The following is a 6,507-nucleotide window of genomic DNA, read 5'->3' on the forward strand; positions in this document are numbered from 1 at the left end:
GATGCGGGGCTCGATCCCAGGACCCTGGGATCATGACCCGAGCCAAAAGCAGAGGCTTAACCCACTGAGCCACCCAGGCGTCCCTGAAAACTGATTCTTGAGTCAGAAGATGTTTTCGTTGCTTGGTCTCTCACGACGCTTCCGACCAGGTGGCAGGCCCTGTGCGGTGGCTCTGGGGAGGACACGAGAACCCCGCTCAGGGTCCCTGCTCCCACGGAGCTTAAGGCCCAGTCAGGAGGGCAGGTATTACATACATGGTTCTAGAATTGAAAGGCAATGACCGCGGAGGTGAGTGCTTTGGAGGGTGAAGGCTGTGCTGGGAGAGCCCGGGGCTGGGTGGGGTGGGGTCTGTCGGGAGGGGAGAGGGGAGAAGAGGCAGGGGCGTTCCGGGCTGCCCGCTCCCACAGTGTGTGGGCAAGGCGCAGGGACGCCGTCTGCCCGGGTGGCTGGAGCACCAGGAGCAGGAGGGAGGAGCAGAGGCCAGGGCTGCAGGCACCGGCCACCGGCGGTGTGACCTTGGGGGTGTCCTTCCGCCTTTCTGAGCTGCAGCTTCCTCTTCCGAAAACGTGTCACAGTGCTAGCAGACCCGGGGAGGCTGGGAAGGTTAAGACGGATGATGTGAGTGGCTCATAACTCACGCACTGGGAAGGTGTCTTGGGCCCGAGGGAGGGTTACAGAGGCCGAAAGCATCCGGAGGTGTGTATGCGTCATGCTGGCTTCCCGAGTTTCAGAGGGACGGGGAAGGAGGAGTTAAAACCTGCAGGTGTTGGTTTGCTCTAGATCGCTAGATCGAGACCTGCTCGCGCCTGTCCCAGGCTTTCCTCTCTGCTCAGATTAGGATTGTCCATTTGGGTCCCTGGACAGGCCCTGTCCAGGGACCCACCCACGGCAATAGGGTCACAGGTTTCCATACAGGCCATCACGAGGGATCCTGGCTGGTGTTTTTATGGCTTTTCCATGAGTAGAATCTCTAGTCTGTTGCCTCAGATTTGTTCACTTGACTCCCAAAACCTCCTTTGTAAATCTTTGCTCGTGTTTGTACACTCAGTTCCACACACCCTATTCTGTAATTCCAAAACCCACAGTGCTCTGAAAATCAAAAACGTTGTTTCGGACTCGTGTGGTGGCAAGACCAGATGTGAAGGTATTCATGGTCTTTGCTAACTGCAAATATTGATAATGTCAATAATCATGTATTTCAGGGCGCCTGGGCGACAGTCAGGTGAGTGACTGACTCTTGGTTTTGGCTCCTGTCTCAAGCTCAGGGTCCTGAGGTTGAGCCCCATGAGGGGCTCCAGACTCAGGGAAGGATCTGCTTGAGGTTGTCTCCCCCCCTCTCCCCCTCTTTCTGCCCCCTTCCACTCATGCTCTCTCTCAAATGAATGAATAAGCTTTAAAAAAAAAATCCTGTATTTTATCGCAGAAATGTGACTCTGTCCTTACAGATGTCATACCTGTACACACACGTCAGAGTGGAGTTCTCAGCATTCTGTGGTTTCTATTAGAAAAATGTGGTGATGTGTCTTTTTTCTCTGAGGATTTGGCGAGCACGCTGGTGTGGTCTGAATAAGTGAAAAATCATGATCAGTTTTTTCTTTTTTTTTTAAGAAAGATTGTTTTTATTTGGCAGAGAGAGAGAACGCACGTGCACAAAAGCCAGGAGTGGGGCAGAGGGACAGGGGGAAGCAGGCTTCTCGCCGAGCAGGGAGCCCGATGCAGGACTCGATCCCAGGACCCTGGGATCACGACCTGAGCCGAAGGTCAGCGCCTTACTGACTGAGGCCCCAGGTGCCCTCACTGTCACTCCTTGAACTGGACATAGGGAGAGAGAAATCTGTTGCAGCCAAATGCACAAGCACAGACCTTGCGAACACGACCTCCAAGTGCACACATGCCTGATGGCCCGTAGGGTCTGTGGACTGGCACCACTGTTCATACCTGCTCGAGACATCGTTATGGGTATTTAACTAAACATAAGATGCGTTGGTTTTGAAATCTTAAAAATCCGATCCTCCTGTAGTTCCAGGAATAGAAACATTCACTACATTTGTCTGTGAGAACTGACCCCTTTCTCACTGTGTTGCCCTGGCTTCCCTGCTCTTCAGGAGGGACGGACAAGCTCTTTTCCTTTCTGTTGTGTCGGTCAGCCTAGCATTTCGGGACAGTGTTTGCTTCCTTACCACAGACGACCTCCCTTATAGAGAAGTCAGTCACAGAAGCGCCGACTCTGAAATCTGGCGATGGAGACGGTGCTGACCCTGACCCCCAGCATCGGGTGGGAGGGCCGGAACTGCCCCAAGGCTCCTGCATCTCCCTGAGGTTTCTGATCGCACGGTGGGTTTCCCTGTGCGTGCCAGGGAAGGTACGCTAGGGGTGACAGTCACTCTGCCGGCTCCTCTTCCCAGCACAAAGCCAAGCCCCAAGGCGGGCCCAGTTGAGAGCGCACAACAGGACTAGAGCTGGGCACGGGGAGCAGTTGTGAGCATTTGCTGAAGAACGGTTTCCCTTACCCCCGGACCCCTCCTGGCAGTGCGGCAGCAAGGGTTCCAGCCCTCAGGAGGCCAAGTTGAGACGTGGCTTGTGATGAACTCCATGTCTGAAGTTGAAGCGTTTGTCCCGTAGAGTTTTCTCCACTGCACGAGCTGTGTAGGACAGAAGACAGTCCTTGAAGATGCGACTCTCACCTGAATACGCCCCCCACCACAGACCACTCCCCACTAATTTGGATGGGAAGCCCCGGGATGCTCCTTGAGCTCTGACAATGCCTCAGGGTTGGGTCAGGGAAGGTCCTTCAGATTCAATCTCGGAATACAGGGGAAGAATTTGGAAACGGACTAAGAGGCTTGAGTTCAAATATTGGCTCAGTCAGTTTCATAGCTGGGTGACCTCTAATTTATACTTAGTTTCCCCAGATCACAGCTCACCGGTCTCCAAACTAAGGACCTCCTATCTACTTTGCTTGGCTGGGTAAGAATGATGTGAGCTGCCCTTTGAAAGCACCCAGCACCCAGCACCCAGCACAGCATCCTTAGTTCAGCTACCTTGGTTCATGTTACCAGGGCATGTGGGGAGTTAAAGTTCTGGGCTCTCCTCTCTACATGTTCGGCAGAAGACAGGAAAGGCAGAAGAAGGTTGGGAGATAAAAGGAACAGGAAGACGGGTCCTGTTCTCAGGGAACCCGAGCAGGAATGCTACCATCTCTGAAACGGATCCCAAACTGTAAAAGGTTGTGTCACCAAAGGCACAAGGACTAGGGGGTGGCATGGAGCGGGGCCTTCCCAGAGGAGAGCGTTTGCTGCTCGGTGTGGAAGGCGAAGGAGTGGACTGGCCCTGGGAGTGCGGGGTTGGGGTACTGATGAGGAAGACATCAGCGAGTCCCGAGGGACGAGGGCCCGGGTCTGGGAACGGACACTGGAGGAGGGAACCGTGTCAGAGGAGGAAATGGCAGCTGTCGAGCAGCTTCAGACTGCTTAGGACAGTTAAAAAGAAAAGGTAAATGATTAGAAAGCTAACACTTGTAAAACATCTGAGCAAACGCCGACTACCACCACCACCAGGAACGGCCTGCGGGGCGATTACTGTTACTGTGACGCGTTGTCTCCCAGCTTTAAAACCTATATATACCACAGTTGTACGCATTTTGTATTCTGCTTTTCCCTCCTCCAACTGTCGTATTTTCCCCTGGTCATGTCATTAGCTCCTCTCTTAACGCGTGTTTTCGTATCTCTTCCTTTGAATGGATACGTTCCAATGTATGAAACCAATACTCTGTGATTTGGACAGGACGGTGGTTTCCTTTTCTGCTTTAGCACTGCAGCATGGCCAGAAATACCACCAGAATGATACTCCATTTCACAGAACCACAGAGTCCTCTGCTGGGGGCATTGGATCCTTCCACCCCTCACTTCAGCATGGCCAAGCAGCCAGGACTTGGGGGAGGCCAGAGACGAGTGGCCAGAATGAAGATGAGACGGGACCTCGAGAACTCATTTGCAGGCTCATGAGAGGGCGTCTGTACGGAGCCTCCATACAGAAAGGCCATGCTGGGTCTGGGAAGGGCGTCCTCTGGGCCAGCAGCCAGGACCACACAGTAGCCCAGAGAGATGGTGTTCTCCAGGCCAGACAGATGAACGAGCCCCAGACTGGGCGCAGGCAGGAAACAGCTTCTTTTCAGAGCAGTCTGGGAAATCTCTCACCCTGGTGCTGAGAACTTTATTTTCCTTGGCACACACATCTTTTGGTCCTGCCTAGAGGACAGCCGGCCACTCCGAGGAGGGTGGCTGTTGCTTTGAGTGGTTAGAAATCCTGCCCTAGTCTCTTCTGCCCATTTTCTAGCTCAGTGGGTCTCAACCACTCCCTCGGGAATGTTTTTAAAAAGCTGTGAGCTCTTCTTGTGTAATTACAGAGATGAGGGGAGCCAGTGTTGCCATTGAGGAGAAGAAATTCTTCTGAGCATAGCCTGCACAGTGAATCGTCCCCCATCCAGAATCTCAAGTGTCCCCTAGGGCCTTCATGTAGGTGAAAACCTGTGTTTAATTATCTGAGCCTAGAAATTAATACTGTTTGAAAGATGGTATTAATATACAATGAACTTTCTAGGAATGCAATTACAGTTCGGTGTAAATTTAGGGAAGAATGACTTGGCTACCAAGAGTTGTTCAACATTTTGTGACATCACCTAGCGGACGGCAGCGCGCCGCAGGTGCTGGGCACAGGTGCCCAGCACCTGCAGAGTTGCACACCTGTGAGTCTGCCTCCTTCCTGATTACGATCTCCAGCGTAGTCAGGGCTCAACACCCACAGGGTAGAATGAGGCTCAGGTTATTGTAGTACAAATTTTTGCTTTCCATTGCCCCCTTATGGCACAGGTAGGGAATCCTGTTGACCTTTAGTAGTTCCGTGCGTAGCTAGGTTGTATCATTTATGAATTTCAATTCAGCCTACAAAGGATTCACTGGGAAGGCTGAAGGCACTGGGAAGGCTGAAGGCCGAGACCCTCACTCCCATCAGCCTCACGCTATCCGCCCTTCCCCACGTCTTTGGCGACCAGCCCGAGGTGAGCTCCCCCCGCCCCCAAGGAGTCCCCTGTCGCCCTGGCAGCCCAGACGCACTCCATGAACACACACACACACACACACACACACGCCCTTCCCTCCCAAGAACACACACGCCCGCACGGCCTCGCCACCGCACAAAGGCCAGGAGCCCGCGGGAGCTGTCCAGAGGCCTGCACGTCCCGCAGGCTCCGGGCTCCGGCCCCCCACTACCCAGAAACCCTGACAGGCCCGGCCGGAGTGGAGAAAGACCCGGTCGGCTGCAGCCCGCCGCAGGCTCCTTTGTCTCCCTGCGCCCTTCTACTACGTCCATTTCTCTGCCCACGCTCCCCTCCGCGGCTCCCGCCCGCGGTCCTCCCCCGAGCTGCCGGCCCAGGGCAGCTAGGCAGAGCGGCTGGGCCGCGGGAGGCGCTCGAGGCGCCCGGCCTTCACCCGCCTCCTCCGCCCTTCGCGGTCTGACCTCAGCTTCTCTCCCTCCCACCTGCCTCGCTCCCCTCGTGGCCCCGGCCCCCGCCTCCCTGCTCTCACCCCGGTCCGCAGCGGCCTCCCCGTGCAGCCGTCCTTCTCCACCTGCAGCCCCGCGTCCCGGCCCCGCGCCCGCTCCTCCGCCTTCGGCTCGGGCCCCTCGCCCCCACCCGGCTCCGGTGCGCGCCCCAGCCTGCCCCCCTGCCCGCCGCCGCCAACCCCCACCCCCCCGCCGCCGTGGGCGGTCCAGGGCGGGGCCGGGATCGGGGCGGCTCCCGGGGCTCGGCTTGTGGGAGGCGCCCTCGCCTCGGTCCCCCCTCCCCCCGCCCCGTCTTCTCCGCACCCTCCTTCCTCCGCCCGGAGCCTCCCCCGGTCCCCGGCGCCGCCTCCTTCGCTCCCGGCTCCGCTCCCGCGGCCGCCGCCGCCCCGGGAAGGAGAGACCGGGGTGGGGTTTGGGGGAGCGCGAGGGGGGCGAGACCCCGGCCGGGCAGGAACCCGGATTCGCGGGGAGGAGGGCTGGGAGGAGGGGAAGGCTGAGGAGAAAGGCGGGGGAGCGGGAGCGGGAGGAGCGGCCGGGCCTGGGGCCTAGAGGCCGGGGAGCCGGGGAGCCGGGCCGGCGCGCCGAGGTAAGAGCCGGGCCGGGAGCCGGGCTCGCAGAGGGGCGCGCGGGGGAGGGCCGCGCCGGGGCGCGCGGGGCAGCGGCCGGGGCGCGCGGGGACGCGGGGCTCGGAGAGCCGCGGGGGCCGGGGGAGAGGAGGTGGTTAGAGGTGGAGTCCCGGGAGGGTGGGGGGCCGAGGGAGGCCGGAGGAGGGTGGGGACAGGCGCTCTCTCCTCCCCCCCTCCCCGCGCCGGGCTCCGCCCCCGCCTCCTCCGCGGGGCGCGCGTCTGGTCCGCAGGCGGAGCCGGGTCGGAGCCGGGTCGGAGCCGGGTCGGAGCCGGGTCGGAGCCGGGTCGGAGCCCGCGAGGCCGGGCGAGCGAGGCCGGGCGG

At 58.6% G+C, this 6,507-nt stretch overlaps 1 protein-coding gene and 1 long non-coding RNA gene across 6 annotated transcripts in view; one reads left to right on the forward strand and one right to left on the reverse strand.

Moving 5' to 3' along the window:
* Positions 1-6: 6 nt before the first annotated feature.
* On the reverse strand, positions 7-5,849 carry LOC132017742 (uncharacterized). Of its 4 annotated transcripts, XR_009404396.1 has the most exons (5): positions 5,583-5,849; positions 2,511-2,642; positions 1,864-1,938; positions 1,455-1,562; positions 179-595 (listed from the first exon to the last, which is right to left on the reverse strand). It is a non-coding gene; the product is annotated as an uncharacterized LOC132017742 (long non-coding RNA). The 4 variants fall into 4 exon arrangements; XR_009404395.1 differs by lacking the exon at positions 1,864-1,938 and having other exon boundaries at positions 5,583-5,744; XR_009404397.1 differs by lacking the exons at positions 179-595; positions 1,455-1,562; positions 1,864-1,938 and adding an exon at positions 7-172 and having other exon boundaries at positions 5,583-5,734.
* Positions 5,850-5,905: 56 nt separating this feature from the next.
* GABBR1 (gamma-aminobutyric acid type B receptor subunit 1) overlaps positions 5,906-6,507 on the forward strand; it is a 25,557-nt gene continuing 24,955 nt past the window's right edge. For both annotated transcript variants that reach the window (XM_059399707.1, XM_059399708.1), the window contains exon 1: positions 5,906-6,145. The gene's annotated coding sequence lies outside the window, so the exon portion shown is untranslated. The remainder of the gene's footprint in view (positions 6,146-6,507) is intronic.

Source organism: Mustela nigripes, chromosome 5, assembly GCF_022355385.1.
Source record: "Mustela nigripes isolate SB6536 chromosome 5, MUSNIG.SB6536, whole genome shotgun sequence".
Taxonomy (NCBI): domain Eukaryota; kingdom Metazoa; phylum Chordata; class Mammalia; order Carnivora; family Mustelidae; genus Mustela; species Mustela nigripes.